General features: G+C 43.1%; 1 pseudogene; it reads left to right on the top strand.

Annotated features, from left to right (window-relative positions):
- The first annotated feature begins 1,380 nt into the window (after positions 1-1,380).
- On the top strand, positions 1,381-22,403 carry LOC123947638 (annotated as a pseudogene).
- Positions 22,404-22,665: the final 262 nt, after the last annotated feature.

The raw sequence follows: 22,665 nt of genomic DNA, 5'->3' as shown, positions 1-22,665 counted from the left end.
TAGAGAGGGGGTGGTGTAAGGCTACCAAGTTTCAGGTATGCTAGGTACATAGTTCTGGAGATCTATAATACAATATAGTGTCTGTAGCTCGCAATGCTGCATTATCTACTGAAAATTTGCTAAGGGAGTAGATCTTATGGTTGTGTCCTTACCACATACACACAAAATAATGAGGGCAAGAGTGTGGGAGGGAACTTTGAGAGGTGATGGATGTGTATGACCTTGATGATGGTGGCCAGAATCCTGGTTACTTGTCCCTGAAGTATTTAAACTGTTGGAAAAAGAAGAAAAAGAGACAGAGAAAGAAAGAAAGAAAGAAAGAAGAGAAAATAAAAAGAGGGAAAAGAGAAAAAATGAGAGAAAGAAGGAAGAAGGGGTAGGGAAGGAGGGAGGATGGAGGAAAGGAAGGAAAGCAGCAAGGGAGGGGGAGAAAGAGAAAGGAAGGGAGGGAAAAAGGAAGGGAAGAAGGAAGGAGTTTCTGGCTGGTTTGGTTGTTGGAACGGGTACCTCCTCACGCTGGGGTCATGAATTCCAACACCAAGTTGGGTGTAGAGATTATTCAAATAAACTTAAAAAAAAAAAGAAAGAAAGAAAGAAAAAGAACTTGTAGTTCTTTTTTATTCCCCCATTTTTAAAAGATTTTATTTATTTGAGAGACAGAGGTCACAAGTAGGCAGAGAGGCAGGCAGAGAGAGAGGAAGCAGGCTCCCTGCAGAGCAGAGAGCCTGATACAGAGCTCTATCCCAGGACCCTGGGATCATGACCAAGCCAAAGGCAGAGGCTTTAACCCACTGAGCCACTCAGGCGTCCCTAGAACTTGTAATTCTTAAGGAAATAAATAATACTAGACTATGTGGATCAGACGCGTTTCACAAAGTCATTTATTTCATGTACCTTTTTTCCTTTTTCAATGAAAGCCAATGTGTTTCTAATATTTCACGCTGGATTCCCAACAAATTGAACGCCTTTTTTGAACAGCACCTTACAGGTTTCTAATATTTCACACTGGATTTCCAATACATTAAACGAATTTTCTGAATAGCACATTACTTATAGGGCTGAACATCTGAATTGCTACTTCAGCAGCAGAGAGACAGACAGGTGGGGTAAACTAGACTGAAGAGTTTGGAAATGTGGGTCATGTTTTGGCTCGTTTCTCATTGGGCGACCTTAACCCTGTTGCTAAACCCTCCAAAATCAGTTTCCCTGCTTTGTGCGGCAGGATCTCTGATATCGGGGAGGAGCTGGACGCGGGGATATGAAGTCCGCTCTGGATGGTGGCCCAGTGCTTGGACCTTGGAAGCCCCTTGCATCCCCATACAAGGCGAAATCCCCAGAGTTCCGAGCGCTGGGCCAGGCCCCTTAGATTTATGCCCCGCCCTCCATTCTGAGTGAAGACTGAGGCCGGGCTGACTCGTATCCTCGCGGGAGACATGAACCAGTCCCACGCAGGCACCGCATTTGGATGGTGCTGGGACACCTGGGCCGCCGCTTGGCCGGAGTCGAGGTATCCTTTGGGCTGGGCGGGTCTCGGGCTGCAAGTATGGTGGCTTCCAGGGCTCATGCACAGCCGCCAGAGGACTCTTCCCCCTTCCTCGGCGCCCGCGTCCGGTATTGGTGTCAGCAGTTCCGGGCGCCAGGGGGCGGGGAGGCAGGGGAGCCTGGGCTAGAGGGTTCCCAGCGCGGGGAGCCCCAAGTTTCCAGCGGGGGACCCGGCGTGCCCGCGACCCGGCGTGCCCGCGGAGCTGCCGCGTGACAATGCCGGCCTCAAGGACTGATGTGGCGCTGCCCCAGGCTTCCCGGCCCTCCTAGGGCCTGTTTCCCTGCCTTGCCCAGGGAGAGTGGAAGTTCTTCCTGAGGGCCTGCTCTCAGCTAGTGTGGCGTTTTCTGCACTTGGCCGCGCATGATCTGACCGCTCAGAGCCCGAGGCACGCGAAGCACAGTCACAGCCGCTCGGTTTGTAAACCGGAGCGCTGGGCTGCCTGGAGCGCCGCGGGCGGGGGTGGGGTGGTGGGGTGGTGGCGGGAGGACACTCGCAGCAGCGCGCTCCAGCGGGGGTTGGGAGGAGGCGCAGGCAGGCACCCTCTGCCTCTTCCTTGAGGAGAGCTGTGGGTGCTACTCCGCCAGGGTGTCCGTGAACCCCGCATGAGTGGATACGATCTCTCCCGGTTGGTCTCGGAGTTACTCCTGGAGGCGATGTGTGCGCCATCCGTGCCGGATCCTGGAAAATGTCACTAGAGGACACGGACGTCAGATGCTTTATGAATTGTTTCTCCTTCTCCGATTAAGTGTTCTCTTTCAAGGGGTACTTTGGGGGCGAGGAGGACACTGCGTGGGATTTCCCCTAAGTGATGGGAAAAGGCTCTATGTTGCTGTGTGCAGGATCCTGACGTCCTTCCTAAAAATGATTCTACGAATGTCTCTTGTTAATTTTATTTCACTTTTACTACCAGCCACGATGTAGCAGAACCACTGTCAACCTGGAATCTTTCGCGGATCAAGGTGATTATGTAATCTCATTTGACCAGTGGAAACGCAGAAACCCAGGCCAGGAGACATTAAAACTTTTGACCAAAGACATTTAATTAACGAAATCAGTGGTTGACAAAGTGTGTTCCTAGGACCAGCAACAATAACATCCCCCGGAAACTGGTTAGACATGCGGATTCCCAGGCGCATGTGGACTCCACATACCCCGGAGTGGGGCCCAGCAATCTGTTCTCACTTGTTTCTGATACATGCCCACCGTTGACAGCCACCAACGTATGGGGACTGGGGGTATCTGGAACGAGAATGAAGATTTCCAGGTCCAGTCTGGGACTACTATGAAAATTCTGGGGTGCCTGGGTGGCTCAGTCTCAGAGACCTCTCTTGATTCTGGCTCAGCTATTGATCTCAGGGTTGTGACTTCAAGCCTGGCATTGGGCTCCATGCTGGGCAGTGAGCCTACTTAAAAAATAATAATAATTAAAAAATATTCAGATCCTGCTGGTGCTTCTCTACAGTGTTGAGGTTAGAGCTTCTTTTTCATCTGTGTTTCCTAGAAGAGCACTCTCCTATCAACCTTCTGCCATGGTGGAGATGTTCTACACCAGCACTATCCAGATCCATTGCTGCGAGCCCCATGTGGCCATTGAGCACTTGAAATATGGCTAGGGGCATTTTCCTTTTCATTCTCCTTTTTTTTTTTTTTGGTAGATTTCATTTAATTATTTGGGAGAGATCACAAGTATGCTGGGAGGCAGGCAGAGAGAGAGGAGGATTCAGGCTCCCTGCTGAGTAGAGAACCCAATGCAGGTCTTGATCCCAGGACCCCAGGATCATCACCTGAGCCAAAGGCAGAGGCTTTAACACACTGAGCCATGAAGCGCCATGAAGCGCCAATGAAGGCGCTCCTTCATTCTCTTAAATTTAAAGAGACAGATGAGGACAGGGTCCCTGGTATTGGACAACTCTGCTGAAACAGTCAGTGAACGTGCGGATGGTTGGGGCTTAAAAACAATCCTGGGGGTGCCTGGGTGGCTCAGTGGGTTAAAGCCTCTGTCTTTGGCTCAGGTCATGATCCCAGAGTCCTGGGATCGAGCCCCACATCGGGCTCTCTGCTCAGCAAGCAGCCTGCTTTCCTCTCTCTCTGCCTGCCTCTCTGCCTACTTGTGCTCTCTCTCTGTAGAACAAACATCTAAAAAAAATAAATAAATAAAAAACAATCCTGGAAATCATGTGGCCTCATCCCAGCCTTACCTGGTTCTAAAGAGATGTGGGTTCTGGCATAAGGCAGTGGTCTTAATGCATAAAACACAAGGCATTTTTTAAATGCAGAGATGTATCGAGAAGAAAACAAATATGACCTATAATTCCAACTCTCACGGACCATTATCAGTCAACGTTTTGGTGTGTTTCTTTTCTGTGCATTTACATAATTACAGACATCCTGTAGAGATAGCTTTTTGCACCCATTGTTTCATGTTACTAATGTTATGTAGTTAGGACGTGAAACATTTCCACATCATTAAACAAACTCTCCGAGGAAAGCAGACACCACCACCAGAACACACAATGGTAAGGAGAAGAATTGTGGACTGAAATATTGCCTTCTGACCACCACATCTTGCTAGTAGCTGACAAAGGTCATTAACTCTTTGCCTAGGAAAACAGGATTATACTGTCCCCAGTTACATAAAGACATGACAAAAACATGAAAAAAATGAGTTATGACATTCTTACACTCACTCCTAAGAAAAAGAAACAATGAAAACAATTGAGAAGAAGCTAAGTAAATTTTCTGTCGTTCTCTGGACAGAAAACTAGAAAGAATTTCTAGCTCTTTAAGATATTTAAAATTATACTAAACTATGTGGATCATACTTTTCATAGAGCCTAGCCACTATTTAATAGACTTTTTTTTTTTTTTAAGAGTAACAAGCCTAATGGTTTCTTGTATTTCTGAATGGATTCCCACTAAATTCAATTTCTCTTTGGAAGAGCACATTTCTTCTTACTGTTAGATATGAACCTTACAATTTTTATTTGTTCGGCAGTTTAGTGGAAGGAATAGTATGTGGAAGAAACTGGTGAAAGCTATGAAGTAAAGAGTATGGGTCGAGTCTGGCCTGAGGCATTTTCTGCTGGATGATTGTGGACCCAGTTACTGAACCGTGTGAGTCTCATTCTCCTGCTCTGGGCAGCAGGAAAGGTGATGAAGGTCTTGGGACTTCCAGCCCCTGCTCTAGGCTCTGTGAAATGAGATGATGTAAACAACCGTGTGTACCTGTCCGCAGTTATGTGTGTAACCCAGTCTTCCCTGATGAGAGCTAATTCAGGGCAGACTGTTGTTTCTAGAAAAGGTTGACTCATAAATTTCATTTTATTTGCCTTAATTCACTGCCTAGGTAGCCCACTCCACTTCAGGGGCTGTTTCTCCTAACATTTTCCATCCTCCACAATTCCAGTAAGTAGATCTATTGTCATTCTTAACCAAACAATGAGTATAAAGCATTTCCTAGTGGTAATTAAGATATAAAATACAACATCTTATGTTGTCTGATGAAAATTCATTACGCAGGGGCACCTGGGTGGCCACTGGGTTAATCATCCAACTCTTGATTTTGGCTTAGGTCATGAATCTCATGGGCTGTGGGATCCATCATGGATCAGGCTCTGTGCTCAGCATGAAATCTGCTTCACCCTCTCCTTCTGCCCCTGCCCCTGCCCTCTCTCTCTCTCCCTGTCTCTACAGAGAATAAATAAATTCTTACCAAAAATTCATTACACAAATCATGTGTTGCCAGGACAAATTCTAACTAGAAGTAGGAAAAAATTTGAACACGACTTAAATTTTATATGTATTTTAAAGTTCAGAAAGAGGAATAATACCAGAGGTGTATAATCTGATTTCGTTCAAATTCAGATATGTTACACCTCATTCAAGGTAGCCAATGGCTTGTGGTCCTATTGCTATCTTAGCTAGTGTCTTTGGTTTATCTTAAATTACCTTTGTGAGGGAAGACATTGATCTCCATGGAGTATTCTCATAGAGCCACATTTCCAATCAAGAAGAATGGCCTGGGTGATCTGAGTTTGTGCATATGCTATGTACTTACTTGGATTTTGTCCCTTTGATTTCTTCTGCGAGCATATGATCTAGACAATTTAAAGGATAAAATCTATTGAATTTGTCTCCTACCCAAACAGCCATACATTGTCATTATCAAATAAATTAGAAAGAGAAGAAAAGGAATTAAAAAATTCATTCACAATTCCATTACATAAAAGTAATCACTTAAAAAATGTTGTTTTTTAATTTATTTGCATTTTTTTCATGTACACTTTTTAAGATCTTATTTATTTATTTGAGACAGAGACAGAGAGAGACCGGGTGCCCCTGAGAGATCTGGAACAGGGGGGAGGGGCAGAGGGAAAAGCAGATTCCCTGCTGAGCAAGGAATCCGATGTGGGATCCCATGAACCTGGGATCATGACCTAACCCAAGGCAGATGCTCGACCCACTGAGATATCCAGGTACCCTGTGTCTTGGTTTTACACAAATCTAGGTGTATTTTATTATAATAAGTACTATACATGCTATTATATGTGCTTCATTTTCTTAAAAGATTCATTTATTTAAGAGAGAAAGTGCACACATTGCACGTTGGGGGAGAGGCTGAGGGAGAGAATCTCAAGCAGTCTCCCTGCTGAGCCCACAGACCATTTGGGGGCTCGATCTCAGACCTATGAGGTCATGACGTGAGCTGAAATAACCAGCCCATGCTTAACTGACTGAGTCACCCAGGGGCCCCAACCTCTTCATTTCTAAGGCCTGAGTCCTATCCCATTGAGTGGATATAATTAATGATTCTTCTACTTTTTGGTAACAGTAGTAGTTAACATTTTAGTTTTAAACTTTTTAAGAAATGTTCAGATTAGGGACCTGGCTGGCTCAGTGTGAAGAGCATGTGACTCTTGACCTCTGGTTTGTGAGTTGGAGCCCCACATTGGGTATAGAGATTACTTAAAAAAAAAGAGATAAACCCTCACCCCTAGACATGTTTAAAGAAAAAAGTTCAGACTATTTGCTGAGAGTAAATAAAAAATAGAAATGCTGGGTGGAAGAGTATGAACATTTCTCAGGCTCTTGATACATGTTTTTGGGTTATGATTTTTCAGTTACACTTATTTGTAATTCCTTTTTCTCCTTTAGGTATACTCGGGATAATAATGTTCTAAGCCTAGAACAGAGAAAATTTTATGAAGAAAATGGGTTTCTTGTCATTAAGAATTTGGTGTCTGATGCTGATATTGAACGCTTTTGGTACAGTAACCCTTGGTTGTTTTACAAAAAAATGTTGTGTTTGCAGTGGGAATATGAGTAAGATTAGCGTGTGTGTTCAGATATTTTTCAGTGACTGGTTCATTGGGAAGCAGTTACGAATATGAGCTCTGGAGCCAGATTGGCTGGCTTTAATGTTAGCCAGACTTCTTCTGTTGTGTGTCCTGGAGCAACGTACTTTCTACACTTCTGTTTTCATACCTGTAAAATGGGGATGATAATCATATTTATGCCCTAGTGTTGTTGTGAGGACTGGATAAGGTGAAGTACACACAGATGCCTTTGAACGGGGCTTGGCCCATGGTAAGCGTGAGAGAAGTTATTTGCCATTATTACTCAGGTACACCACATCACAGACGGTTCCTCACTGTTCTGCTAGGCTACGGAATAGGTGAGTCCCTGCAGTGAGCTCCGGCCTCACAGTGAGGAGACAGGGGCTGCTGCGCTGGTCATTTTCTCCTCTCCACCCTCAGAACTACTCAGCCTGACCTGGAGTTCAGTCTGGTGCAGAGACACCACCCTCCTCAATCTCTGAGACTCTTTGCCCAGAACTGGCCAGACAGGTGCCTGGAGCCTGCGGTAATGACATCATCTGCCAATTTAATTCTCTAGGAACGAGTTTCAAAGGATCTGCAAAGGGGAGGTGAAACCAGAGGGAATGATGATAATGAGAGATGTAACCATTGCAAAGTCAGAATTTACTCCAACTGAAAAGACGGTTTCAAAGATCCAGGATTTCCAAGAAGATAAGGAACTCTTCAGATACTGCACTCTCCCTGAGGTTCGAGAACATTCCTGCATTTTCTTTTTAAGTGAATAACACACCTGCATGCTTGCCTCTGGAATTGCTTACACTTTATCTGGCCCCACTGTTTTGTGGTTGGTGAGCCGTGGTTCTCAAATGGAGGTGGACATTTGGCAGTGCCTGGAGCCTGTGGGTTGGCACTCGGTGAGGACCGTGTGCTTCTCTCGGGGTAGAGGTGGGCATGGTGGATGGGTGAGCTGCTCATGGAGCCCAGGGATCCTATAGTGTGCAGAATAGTCCCCTCCCCCAAATGATGACTTATCCAGCTCCAAATACAGTAGTGGGCAGATGGAGAACCCTCCTCTGGTGTCTGGTCCTTATTCCTGGTTGCAAAGGGCAGGAATTCTGCCTTAGAGACAGATCCTCTCTCACTGTGGCTATGGGCAAATCAACAGGAGGGACATTGCAGATCCTATTCACTGGACATTCATTTTTTTTTTTTTGTTGCTTTTTGTCTTATGAACTGGTCCGTAGGGGTTAAGGTTTGTGTTCAGATTTTAACTCATTTTTTTAAAAAATCAATATTCTTTAAGAGTAGTTCAATTTAGAAAGACATCCACATAGTCCAGAAGGGCATGAGATGCAAAGGAAAGTCTCCCACTCCAGCCCCACTCACCGCTGAGATTTCTTGTGTATTCAACTAGAAGTCTTTCGTGGCTATGCAGGTGCATGTGTCTACCCCCACCTTTCACGTCACGTGGGAACATACTTGTTATCCACTTTACAAGTGTAGTTTCTACACTGATAGTACATCTTACACATCTTTCTATATCACGTATACATTAATCTATATCATACTTATAAACTATTATATAACATCGTGTTGCATCAATGTATCACAGTTAATGAACAATTTATTTAGAATGGTTAAAGGACACATTGCATATAGTACATGCTAGAAATTATATCCCCAAGTGGTATTAGAGAATTTGCCCATGGGGGCACCTGGCTGGCTCCATTGGTAGAGCATGCTACCTTTTTTTTCTTTAAGATTTATGTGTTTATTTTAGAGAGAGAGAGGGTGGGGGAGGGGGAGAGTCAGAGGGTGAGGGAGAGAGAAAATCTCAAGCAGACTCCGTGCTGAGCACAAACCTGACATAGGGATGGATCTCTGGACCTGAAATCATGGCCCGAGCTGAAACCAAGACTCAGGTGTTTAGCCGACTGAGCCACCCAAGTGGCCCAAACATGTGGCTCTTGATCTCTGGGTTGTGAGTTTGAACCCCAGGCTGGTTGTGGAGGTTACTTATAACTTAAAAAAAAAAAAAATTTTTTTAGGGGCGCCTGGGTGGCTCAGTGGGTTAGGCCTCTGCCTTCAACTCAGGTCATGATCTCAGGATCCTGGGATGGAGCCCCGCATTGAGCACTCTGCTCAGCAGGGAGCCTGCTTCCTCTCTCTCTCTGCCTGCCTCACTGCCTGCTTGTGATCGCTGTCTGTCAAATAAATAAATAAATTTAAAAACAAATTTTTTTTTTAAATGGGACCCCTGGGTGGCTTAGTTGGTTAAGCATCTGCATTGGGCTCAGGTCAGGATCCCTGGGTCCTGGGATGAAGTCCTACATCAGGCCCCTTGATCAGTACGGAGCCCGCTTCTCCCTCTACCTACTGTTTTCTCTCTTGCTCTCTCTGACAAATAAATAAAATCTTAAAAATAAAACACATTTAAAATAATTTTAAAAAAGAAAGAAAATTTGCCTCAGAAAAAAGACTGTGTACAGGTAAGCCAACTATGATGTCCAGCCCCTTGGGCTGGGGACAGGAGGGGATATGACTTCCCAACCTCTAGTCCTGCTCTGGAAATGGACGTTGTGTGCATCCATCAAGGAGGAAAATCTTGAAGTTAGAGGCAGCACAGGGTAGATTAAGCACGACAGGGACATCCAGGTTTCCCACCCCTCTAAAATCTGAACCATGCACCTGCTGGTTCATGCAATGATTTTTAGGCAGTAGGTCATGCTTTTAGTAGTTAGGCATTTATTTTCATGTGTATTGGAAAAAATAACCATCACATCCAACCTATGACCTCAGGAATATTATTAATCAGGATAAGACGTAAGTTATTTTGGAAAAGTTATTGACTAACTCTACTGGGCACCTCTGTAAAGTAGGATAGAAATGGTAAAATGGCTCATGAGTGTCACTGAGGTTGACAAAATACTGGTCAGAGGCACCTGGCTGGATTAGTTGTGGGACCATGAGACCCTTGATCTCAAGGTCCTGAGTTTGAGCCCCATGGTGGGATTAGGGATTTAAAAAAGAAAGAAGGAAAATACTGCCAAAGAAAGCTGCAAAAGTTAACATGCTTTATAAACAAATAAATAGGAGGCCTGACTTCTAGGATTTTGGTTTCATTTCAAGCATTTCCTGCTCAAGTTGCCAATATTCCTTCTACAGAGGATCAAACAATGAGAAAGCAGTAGAATATGCTTCATTTTTGGAGTCAGATAGAATTGGAGATTCAATACCATCTTTTTCATTGAATTGGTTAGGGTTCTACTGGCTTGGAAAAGCCTGTTTATTTCAGTGTTGCAGACTTGCTGTTACAACTTTTTCCTGCTTTCAAGCTTTGTTTGCAATGTTGTGAAATACTAAGTGGTTTTTAAATATATATATATATATATATATATATATATATATATATATATTTGTTTGTTTATTTGGAGGGGAGGGGCAGAGGAAGAGAATCTCAAGTCGACTCCACACTGAAGAAAGGGCCCACTGCAGGGATTGATCCTGTGACTGTGCGACCATGACCTGAGCAGATCAAGAGTTGGAAGCTTCACTGACTGAGCAACACAGTTGCTCCTACCAGATGTTGAATGAAGGCATCTTGGCTCTTCTACAGATAATTGTACTTTGTGCCACTTTTGTGCATTGGATTTCTCATCAAACTTTTTTTCTTCTTTTCCCTTAGATTCTGAAATATGTGGAGTGCTTCACTGGACCTGATATTGTGGCCCTGCATACAATGCTGATAAACAAACCTCCAGATTCTGGTAAGGGCTCTTATTTGTTATGAAGAAGCCCCCCCACCACAATTAAAAAAAAAGAGGAAATGAGAGAGTTTAAGGTGTTCTAACTCTAGCTATGTGTGTAACAGCTAAATTTGGATAACTAAATATATATGTCCTTTTATTTGTCTCAAAATAGCATACATCATAACAATAGTGAGGTAGAATTGCGATTTCAGATGTTAACTGTTGGGTTATTGTTGGATTTCTGGACAACTGACTAGCTTGCTTCTCAAAAGTTTGGTTTTATAAACATGACTGCTCATATATCCTAGGTTTCTATTACTATAATTATCATCCCTAAGCTTTGTTAAGTATTCTCACTAATGATGGTGTGAATTCTGTTTTCCTGATTCAAGATATTATTATTATCAAAATTAAAGCTTTCTTATAAATCACATACATCACTTGACTTAAAATGTCTTGTGCTTGCTAAAATGTAGCTCCTAAGATTTCACTCCCAGAGAAACTGATTTGAAGCTAAAACCCAGATATGTGCACTTAAAAAAAAATATTTTAAATAGGCTACATGCCCAGCGTGGATCCCAACACGGGACTTGAACTCATAACCTCGAGATCAAGACCTGAGCTGAAATCAAGAGATGCTTAACTGACTGAGCTACCCAGGCACCCTCAAGAATCTGCAATTCTAAAGCCAACAGCTCTTGGTCCATGCTGAGAAATTCTACTCTAGTAGCAGTAATAAATTGGTCCTTCAGAATTCTTTATGTTTTCCACTTTTTCTGGAGAGAAAGAGGCCAGGAGAGCTTTATGTGACTAGGCTATAGTGTAGCACCACAAAATCTCCCTACCCTGGATGTCTTGCTTAGAGAGGTTGGGGTTGGGCATAGGGGAACAGTACCAAGTTCAGAGTGCAAACAGGGAACCACGTAAATGTGGTTCTATGATCTCTGATTCTACATAGTGACTGTCCGCCAAGTGCTCTTAGTTCCGGGAAGAATTTCTTGGAAGCCTTTTATTAATTTAGTTACTTGATAGTGTTTGGGTCAGCCACTTAGAGGGCTAATGGGGAACTTCAAATTTGGTGATTCTCTTCAGTTGACCAAACTTTTCTGGGAACATACTGGTTGTCCACCAACCAGAGTTACAAAGGAATAAAGAACAATAGAGATAGTAACATGTTATGAGTTGCCAGAAAATGGTGTGAATCCCTGGCTGTCAGAGACCCAGAAGAAAAGTGTAGGATCTGGAGTCACCCTGTCGATTTGATATTCCAGTTTGGTGCTTATCTCTCCAGGCTGATTGTCTGTAGTGTGGTTTCACGTCTTTGAGTTTTGGAGGGATAGTCACTGATCTGGTTTTCAGGCAGAGGAGATGAATTCTGAGGTTCAAGAGTGGTTTAACAGCAGGTTCTGTTTCAGGCAAGAAGACATCCCGCCACCCCTTGCATCAGGATCTGCACTATTTCCCCGTCAGGCCCAGCAATAACATAGTTGCTGTTTGGACAGCCATGGAGCACATCGACCGGAACAATGGATGCCTGTGTGTGCTCCCGGGCAGTCACAAAGGCGACCTGAAGCCACATGCTTATCCCAAGTGGGAGGTATAAATCCCTTCCTTCCTTCCTTCCTTTGTTCCTTATCTTTTTCTTTCCTTCTTTCCTTTCTTCCTTCCTCCCTTCCTTCTTCCCTCCTTTTCTTTTTTAGGATTTTATTTATTTATTTATTTGAGTCAAATACAGAGAGAGACAGGGATAAAGGGAGACAGCTCATGATATTTGGTCGTGATACTCGTGAGAGGTGGCGTGGGCCGAGAGAGGCAGATGGGGAGAAACATGGACATGGAGACTGGTGAGCACTAACTCAACATGCAACTTGATTTTGTGACCCTGAGATCATAACCTGATCCCCAAATCCAGAGACTGATATCTGACTCCCTGAGCCAACGAGGTGCCACTAGAAGATAAATCTTTACCAGAATATTTATTGATTTGTTTTGATTTTTATTTATTTAGTTTTAAAGATTTAATTTATTTATTTGACAGAAAGAGAGAGGTAACAAGTAGGCAGAGAGGCAAGCAGAGAGAGAGAGAGAAGCAGGCTCCCCACTGAGCAGAGACCCTAATGCGGGGCTTGATCCCAGGACCCTGAGATCATGACCTGAGCCGAAGGCAGAGGCTTAAACCACTGAGCCACCCAGGTGCCCTTTTGTTTTAATTTTAGATCAGATTCCATACGGAACTTTAACAATGAGATGGCATTTCCTTTCTTAGCAAAACATTGTTTTGGGTTTTGCAACCAGGATCAGGGAAAATTCAAAGATGTCAGGTAGAATAATCATTTTTCTTTCAACAAGTTTTGGAAAGCTGACCAGTGTGGGGATCTCTGGTAGGCGCTGTTTAGGACCTAAAATCATCAAGCCTCATTGCAGAGGTCAGACAAAAACACCCACGACACCAGATGCCTGTATCAGCTGCCAAGTAATTCTTACCCACTGATTGCTAGATGTCAGGATAAAGTCGACGGAGAAATCATCTCCTCCTTGCTAGAGAGAACAGCAAAGGCTCTGGGGAAGGATGAGTAGTATCTTGCATGGTTTATTGATTGAATTATTGAATGCTTTTGAACCCATGAATGGTGAGATCAAATAGGCTCTTCAAGAATGATAATCTTGAGATCTAGAGCAGGAGGTACTGGAAGTGAGGTGTCCAGAGGCAGAGTACGACGATGAGTGTTGTAGGCCTCAGACAATAAAGTCTGAAAAGCCCAGAAGAACACATGTTGTTCAGGTGGGAAGAATGCATGTGGGTTTTTTGTAGGAAGCAAAGAATATGGCTTTCAGTACTTCTGTCTCAATTAGTTAGAATTCTTACTCTGAGGAATAGTGCCAACTGAAATTCTTTGAGTCTGGATTCTGATACAAAATCTGAAATTGTGAGATTCATAAACTGTTGAGGTTTATGGAAAAACTGAGTTGAGTTTTAGGGAATGTTTGTTGCAGGTAACAGAAGTGGGCTGTGGCTGACTTAAGCCAAAGAGAGTGTCTTGGAGGGGCACAGGCACATGCTGAGTCTATGGAAAGGCTGGCTGACTCTGGTAAGCAGGAAAGTGGGAGTGTGACAGTGGGAAGTCAGGATGGGGCACCTGGTGGGGGCTGTTGAACCTTGACCATGACCAATGCCTTTGATCGATCCTCTGTTCAGATACAAAGTGATGACAGTGGGAGGTCAGATTGCCTTAGCAGAGGTTACATATCCACCTCGCCAGGAGAGAAGTACACTGAATGAAAGTCCCAACACAGTCCAGCAGGAAAGAATCCTTCCCCCAGAAGAATGTGGGACAGTCTTATGAAGGGGACTAGGATACTGTGGTCCCCCCGTAACCATTACTTAAAGCAATAACTAACATTGGAAGTAGTTCTAATAAAGCACAGTGTTGTAATGTACTATTCTTTCTTTACTCTGGTTGTGACATGAGTGCTCTCTGAGCTGAGGAAACTTGAACATTTTCTCCCTTCTGGCTTGAGAAAAGAGTTTGCTTCCCAGAGGTACTCCTGAATAATAGAAGAATGATTTCGGCAAAGTTATGGGGGAGAAGAATATCATGTTGGGAAAGTGTGATTACAGATTCATGCTGGAAAGGGGATCTCCCATATTAACTGCAAAATACAAAGTTGGTCTAGATCTTCATTTATGATTCAGTAATGACGGATAAGTAGAAATTTGAAATTCTTCATTTGGTCCCCCAAATCCATGATTTTTACAACCAGATGTCTGAGAAGTTTTTTTATATATATTTTTTTAAGATTTTATTTCTTTATTTGACAGAGAGAGATCACATCAGGCAAAGAGGCATGCATAGGGAGAGGGAGAAGCAGGCTCCCTGCTGAGGGGAGAGACGAACCTGGAGTTCGATCCCAGGATCCCGGGATCATGACCTGAGTGGAAGGCAGAGGGTTTAACACACTGAGCCACCCAGGTGCCCCAAGGGTTTGCATATTTACAGTTGCTTTTAAGAATCATTTTATTTAAAAAAAAAAGAATTTTTTATTTCAGGGCGCCTGGGTATCTCAGTGGGTTAAGCTTCTGCCTTCAGCTTAGGTCATGATCTCAGAGTCCTGGGATCAAGCCCCACATTGGGCTCTCTGCTCAGTAGGAAGCTTGCTCCCCCACCACCCACACCTACCTCTATACCTACTTGTGATCTCTCTCTCTTTCTCATAAATAAATAAAATCTTTTTTTAAAAAAAAAGAATCTTTTTATGTCTTTCTCTTGGCAGAACTTAGGAACCCTTTGCTTTTCCTAATCAGTCATTAATAAAATTCTTAATCGTTGGGTTCCTCAAATATGGTTTTGGTTCTTTTATGTGATCTAGGGAGGAGTTAACATAATGTTCTACGGGATTCAGGACTATGATGAAAACTGCCCCTGAGTGCATCTTGTGATGGAGAAGGGAGACACTGTTTTCTTTCATCCTTTGCTCATCCATGGATCTGGCTGGAACAGAACTCAAGGATACCAGAAGGTAGGCTTTCTCATCACTGTAGTTTCCAACGATGAATACATTAGAACCAAAAATGTCAAGATATGTGAAACTTCATGAGATTTGTGACATTGAATGAAACTGGTGTTTAGTCTGGTTTATTTACTAGGAAATCTATTTGCTACCTCATGCTTTTTTGCTCATATCAGTAAGAAGCCAGGTGAGCTCAGGATCCTCATCCTGCTGATAATGAATTATGAACATTCATAGAATTGCTTCAGAAGAAGAACATACTTGGGAGCCCATAGCCTGTGCTTTTGGAGGCAGAAACAAAGGCTGATATATAAAAATCATAAAATTTGGAATGTATATACCTCATAGTAACCACTAAGAGGAAGGTTTATAATAGCTTTGTTGTTTGGAAAACCATGATCAATTCTAAGCAAACGTTTTGAATTGACTGCCCAGACGTCAGATTTCAAAGGCAGCCATATTTTTCATCCCTGAGTCCCAGAAGTCGTTTTTAGCTTCAGAATGTTTTAAACACCTAATGATTTAAAACTGACAAAATTTCTCATAGTCCCAGATTTCTCGCTTCTCAAAAATTCAACAGATCTGACAGTATTGTGGACTTATATTTCCCCATATAACATGGCTCTCCATACTAAATATTTGGGAGTGTTGGGGTGCTGAGTGAAACCTTCCAGGTTTTCACACCAACTACCACTGTCTCCCTGAGGTCAAGGGTTAGTTTCCAGTTTTCATCCTCTATTTATTCATATTTCCATCAGTTTTAGAGGGCCATGATGAAGATGAGGCAGGAAGACACTCTTCTGGATCAAAATTTAATGAGGGTGGGGGAACGGTGCAAAAAAAAAAAAAAAAAAAAAAGAAAAGAAACCAACCCCTCAGCATTCAAGTTCAATGAAATATTAGGGCAGTATTTAGAAAATCAAAACTAATTGAAAAAATATCCATGATGTGAGGTGGTATCTCCAAATCCTCCAGAGATTGCCAGTTAGAATGGCAAAAATCGACAAGGCAAGAAACAACAAATGTTGGAGGAGTTGTAGAGAAAGGGGAACACTGGTACACTGTTGGTGGGAATGCAGATGAGTGCAACCACGTAGGAAAACAGTGTGGAGTTTCCTCAAAAAATTAAAAATAGAGCTACCCTATGACTCAGCAATTGCACTACTAGGTATTTACCCCAAAGATACAGTTGTAGTGAAAAGAAGGGCCACATGCACCCCAATGTTCATAGCAGTAATGTCCACAATTGCCAAAATGTGGAACAGGCCAAGATGGTCTCCAACAGAAGAATGGATAAAGAAGATGTGGTTCACATACACAATGGAATATTACTCAACCATCAGAAAGGATTTGCATCAACATGGATGGGAATGGAAGAGATTATGCTGAGTGAAATAAGTTCAAACAGAGAAAGTCAATTATCATACGGTTTCACTTATTTATGGAACATAAGGAATAGCATGGAGACATTAGGAGAAGGAAGGGGATAATGAAGGGAGAGACATCAGAGAGAGAGATAAACCATGAGAGTTTAGGGACTCCTGGAAACAAACTGAGGGTTTTAGAAGGGCAGAGGGTGGGGAGGGTGGACGGGTGAGCCTGGTGATGGGGATTAAGAAGGGCACAGATTGCCTGGAGCACTGGGTGTTATACGCAAACAAGGAATCATGGAACACTACATCAAAAACTAATGATGTACTCGATGGTGACCAACATAACAATAAAAAAAAAGGAAAATATATATGCATGATGGGCACAATGCCAGCATTTTAAAGAAAGACTAGAATGGACTCTCTACCAACATGGCCCTCGGAAGTGTGCAAGCAGGAGGTATAGCCACAGTGACATAAATAATTTGAGTGTTCCAGAGTTTCACGGCCTTTTTTTTTTTTTTAAGATTTTGTTTATTTATTTGACAGACAGAAATTACAAGTAGGCAGAGAGGCAGACAGAGAGAGAGAGGAGGAAACAGGCTCCTTGCTGAGCAGAGAGCCTGATGCGGGGCTCGATCCCAGGACCCTGGGATCATGACCCGAGCCGAAGGCAGAGGCTTTAACCCACTGAGCCACCCAGGCGCCCTTTTCACGGCCTTTTTAAAAAAAGTTGTTATTTATTTATGACAGAGAGAGATAGCGAGGGTGGGAACACAAACAAGGGGAGCTGGAGAGGGAGAAGCAGGCTCCCCACTGAGCAGGGAGCCGATAAGGGGCTCAACGCCAGGACCTTGGGATCACGATCCGAGCTGAAGGCAGACACTTAACCAACTGAGCCACCCAGGTGCCCCTAGCTTGGGCCCTTTATCGTGTATCCTTAGCCCTAAAATTCAACTTGGAATGAAAAATGGAAATTCATGTTTATGTGTGTGTATAAAAAACAGAAGCTGAGACAATAATCTGAGCATTTACATGTGTCAGAAAGTTATAACACGTGCTACATGATCAGGATCATAAACTGAGATAGGATAGCTACATATTAAAAGATCCCATGTTAAAAAGCTGAGTATGAAATGATTACTGTATGAAAATGAAAGTTATATAACATGAAGCACCCCAAGTACTATGAATGCTAATACCCCCACGTTTCAAATTTTTCAATAGTTTTTCAACCAGTTAAATGTTTGGGAAACTATGAACCCTTAAAAAAAATACAAAATCACTTGCATATGGCTGTGCCCTTTTCCTCTTTGGCCTCAGGTGTCACTCCTCCTTGGTATGGTGTGGGGGCTTCTGTGGGAAATGGAGTTTGTGACTCCACTGCATAGAAATTCAATGTTCTGGGCAAAGCAGGCTGTCCCTTCAGTAGACAGGCACCTCAGGAGAACTAACCTGAAACTAGGAAAGTGTGTTTTAAGTTTAGATTAGCTTGTAACTTTTTCAAGAATGGGGAGAACCAAGTAACCTCCATCTTACCTTCAGACAGAAACAGGATGGGGATCGTATGTGATGCTATTGGACTCAAAGTGTCCGTTTTATTTCAAAGGGGGTAGTGTGTATATTATTGTCCTTTGCAAGTTATTTTTGTGGGTGGTGGTTTTCATGATCCGTAGCCATTGAAAGGACAACCCACCACAAACTCAACTGAGTAACTAACTTCCCTGACTAAGAAAATGGTGAAGAACCCTGGAACACATGCCTGTTTAGGACTTGAGGACATCCACACACTAGAAATATCACATGTAAAAAGTTAAAGTCCTCTTACTCATGTCATTATGTTCCCCGCCCCTTTTACAAACAAGTATCGTAGGGAGCTAAAAACCTCTTATATTTCTCAGTCAGATTTAAACTGTACCTGGGGGAAAAAAGATACTGAACCCTGAAGAGACTAATACAGGACAGCATGGAACATTCTAGAAATCAAACACTGAGTGAAAGAGCTGACTTTTTAAAAGAAGTCTTCTGGTTTGGTTGCTGGTGTTAATGGAATGGGTTTTTTCCAGTATTAACCCTGTCACTCGGCACAGGCAATTTCCTGCCATTACGCCGGTGCAGACTGCCACTACATTGATGTGAAAGGCACCAGTCAAGAAGTCATTGAGAGAGATATTCAGAGATGGCAAAAAAAATATATGGAATTCGAGATGACACCAGGCTGCAGGTATGTTTTTCTGAGATGATAGGTTAAGACTTTTTGGTCCTCTTGTCTTCAGATGCTTAACAACTCTCATACCTGTTGTAATTTAGAAGGATAATGTGCTTTGTTTAGGGCGCCTTGCAGAAGCATTGCTGAGACCCAATAAGAATGATGGTGAATTTCATTGCACGCGCTTCCCCAGCTGGGGCATCTGAGCACCCCATGCTTTTTTATGTCTTTGGCCACCCTGTGGTATGCGGGCTGTTCTGTTCCAGGATGGACAGGTGGAAACAGAAAACAGATCTGGAGGAGAGCAAGTGAAGGACAAAGGCTACCTTCTGAACGCACAGAAGGAAAGTTAGAGTCTTGGGCTCTCACCCATAGGCCTCCTTTATTCGTAGAGGGCAGAGTATTTACATATCTACAAATCCAAGGAGACTCCCAGAAAGCCATTCCCAAGCAGATTTCATTTCGGTCAGTTGGCATGTGGAGTTTCATGGAGCAGACCTCAGAAGCCTCTGAGGCTTATCAATGGGGATAGAGGCATTATTTCATACCCCTTTCTACTTAATACACATCACTTGTAAATTCTTTGTAACTAGAACATTCAAAGCTGATGATGATGGTCACCAGACAAACTGTAGTCAAAGCAAAAATAAGCATTTGACTTTGTAAATGAGTCCATTTTAGCTGCTGAACCAAGAAGCTGATCCTATGATTTATTTTGCATTAAACATAAATGCATGCATTTCCTATGGGGAGACCCCCAAGGAGATTGAGTGTCATGATAACTTCAGAGCCTTCCAGTACTCTGAAGAGTTCCATACACCAGCACTAAGCTACTGTGCCATGAGGAGTCATCTTCTGAAACTCCTTCCCAGCTTAAGAATCTGACTTCTCCCTTGCCCCTTCTCCCTTTAGCATCTATGACTCTGTCCCATATCTGCAAAGGCTCTCATTTCACACTGTAGATGGTAGACCATCTTGTCCTTCTCCCTTGGTCCAGTGCTTAAAATGCATCATATTTTGTCAAGTGGGGCTTCCGTACAACACTCTGAATTTTAAAGCAGGAAAAAAATGCATATATTATGTTTGTGGTTTGTCAGGTTGTGGTAAGTGATTGCCTTCTGTATTTATTTCATTTATTTGAGAGAGAGAGCGAGAGGGCGAGCAGGAAGGGCGGCAGGCAAAGGGAGAGGGAGAAGCAGACTCCCTGCTGAGTGGGGAACATAATGAGGGGCTGGATCCCAGAACCTTGAGATCATGACCTGAGCCAAAGAACGATGCTTAATGGACTGAGCCACCCTAGTGCCCCGCCTGTATTTATTTGAAAATGTTAGTCTTGCAGATACAGTTCCTCAGCTTTACTTAGAATAATGATATTAATTTCTGCTACATAGTTCTTTGTGAGTAATGAGAGCTCTTTCATATCTCTAGTCTTACTTCACCAAATCCCAGCGCATCAGTCATTCTCACTTTTTTAAAAATTTTCAACCATAATAGAAATTTATTGTTTGCTCAAAGTCCTAAAAAGTATTTTTTAAACATATATCACGTTATTTTTTTTTCTTTTCAGCATAACAGTGTTCATTGTTTTTGCACCACACCCAGTCCTCCATGCAAAATGTGCCCTCACTAATACCCACCACCTTGTTCCCCCAACCTCCCACCCGCTGCCCGTTCTAGACCCTCAGGTTGTTTTTCAGAGTCCATAGTCTCCCATGGTTCACCTCCCCTTCCAATTTCCCTCAACTCCCTTCTCCTCTCTATCTCCCCATGTCCTCTGTGTTCTTTGTTATCCTCCACAAATAAGTGAAACCATATGATACTTGACTCTCTTGGCTTCACTTATTTCGCTCAGCATAATCTCTTCCAGTCCCGTCCATGTTGCTACAAAAGTTGGGTATTCACCTTTTCTGATCGAGGCATAATATTCCATCGTGTATATGGACCACATCTTCCCTATGCATTCGTCTGTCAAAGGGCATATTGGTTCTTTCCACAGTTTGGCGACCGTGGCCATTGCTGCTATAAACATTGGGGTACAGATGGCCCTTCTTTTCACTCCATCTGTATCTTTGGGGTAAATACCCAGTAGTGCAATTGCAGAGTCATAGGGAAGCTCTATTTTTCATTTCTTGAGGAATCTCCACACTGTTCTCCAAAGCGGCTGCACAAACTTGCATTCCCACCAACAATGTAAGGGGGTTCCCCTTTCTCCACATCCTCTCCAACACGTGTTGTTTCCTATCTTGCTAATTTTGGCCATTCTAACTGGTGTCAGGTGGTATCTCAATGTGGTTTTAATTTGAGTTTCCCTGATGGCTAGTGATGATGAACATTTTTTCATGTGTCTGATAGCCATTTGTATGTCTTCATTGGAAAAGTGTCTGTTCATATCTGCTGCCCATTTTTTGATATGATTATCTGTTTTGTGTGTGTTGAGTTTGAGGAGTTCTTTATAGATCCAGGATATCAACCTTTTGTCTGTACTTTCACTTGCAAATATCTTCAACCATTCCGTGGGATTTTGTTGACTGTTTCCTTTGCTGTGCAGAAGGTTTTGATCTTGATGAAGTCCCAAAAGTTTATTTTCACTTTTGTTTCCTTTGCTTTTGGAGACATATCTTGGAAGTAGTTGCTGTGGCTGATATCGAAGAGGTTACTGCCTTTGTTCTCCTCTAGGATTCTGATGGATTCCCTTCTCACTTTTTTTTTAAAAGATCTCTTTATTTGTTTGATAGGGAGAGAGAGTACACACAAGCGGGGGCAGAAACGAAGGAAAGGGAAGGAATCTCCAGCAGACTCCTCACCGAGCGAGGAGCCTGAAACAGGGCTCAAACCCAGCACCCTGAGATCATGACCTGAGTCGGACACTTAACTGACTGAGCCACCCAGGAACCCCTCACTCCACGCTCTTAGGGAGAATTTGAAAAATCCAAGAGGCTGGCCTGAGTGATGTGAGTGAAAAAGCTACATTTTGGAGTCAGGTCCAATTCCAAAACCGTTTTATCCACCTTCTCTAGCTATTGGCTCAAAAATAAACAAGAAAAAAAAAAAGTCTGAATTGTTTTATTAAGAACATAGGGAAAAAAACCCAAATCAAGCCATAACTCATGCCATCATTTGCACTTAGGAGCAGATCACTGTAAATGGGGCAGTGTCTAAAGGAACGCTGGACAAGGGGCAGTGGGGACTGTTGTGACCAAACACTGTGCTCAGCCGGTTGAAGACACCTGTGGGCAACAGCAGTGCCAAATAACACAGGCTGACCTTCTGGGAACTTGCTCTCTTAGTTTGGTCAACACTATTCTAGATGTGGGCAAGTACATTATTTGGAGTCTTAGAATATGGTTGATTTACCCGTTGAGAGGACTACTGTGCAGAGTTTTTCCATTTAACTGTTGGCAGATGCTTGAAATCTACTTTGCCTCGTGCTGAACAGATCCCTGTGTTCCCTCAACTGATTGTGCTCGGTTTTATTTCCAGGATGTGCTTAGATTTAGAGTGCGGCTGGTGAAAGGAAAGAGGATCAACCTATGAGGTAGCCATCCCCTGAGCTCTTTGAGAGAAAACCAGAACAAATCAACGTGCCTGGGGAAAATGTTTTCTTAACAAGCTATCCTAATCTTTTCTATCGTTGTTCTCCAAATCATGACACGAAGATGAGGTACTTGCTGGTATGTGGTTAGTTCTGCGTGCAGAGCTGTTGCTTCCCTGGAGGAAGATATGTAATAGTGGCTGATTACTGTTTTCAGGAAACCTGAGGGTTGCAACTAATAAATGTGTTTCATGTCTAATTTAAGTGTGTTCCATCAGTTTCTTTCATTCCGTTAGCTCTTTGCCCAAGCAGAAAGATATCCTTTGAAACTCAGGGTCCGTGGACTCTTGCATCCCTCTTCTGGAAAACCTACCACCCCCTGACTTCATGGCATGAGAGACTTCTCAGATCTAGAACACCATCTAACACAGGCAC

This window comes from Meles meles, chromosome 7 (genome assembly GCF_922984935.1).
Source record: "Meles meles chromosome 7, mMelMel3.1 paternal haplotype, whole genome shotgun sequence".
Classification (NCBI taxonomy): Eukaryota; Metazoa; Chordata; class Mammalia; order Carnivora; family Mustelidae; genus Meles; species Meles meles.
The sequence above is the reverse complement of the archived record's forward strand: the minus strand, read 5'-3'. Positions and strand labels throughout refer to the sequence as shown.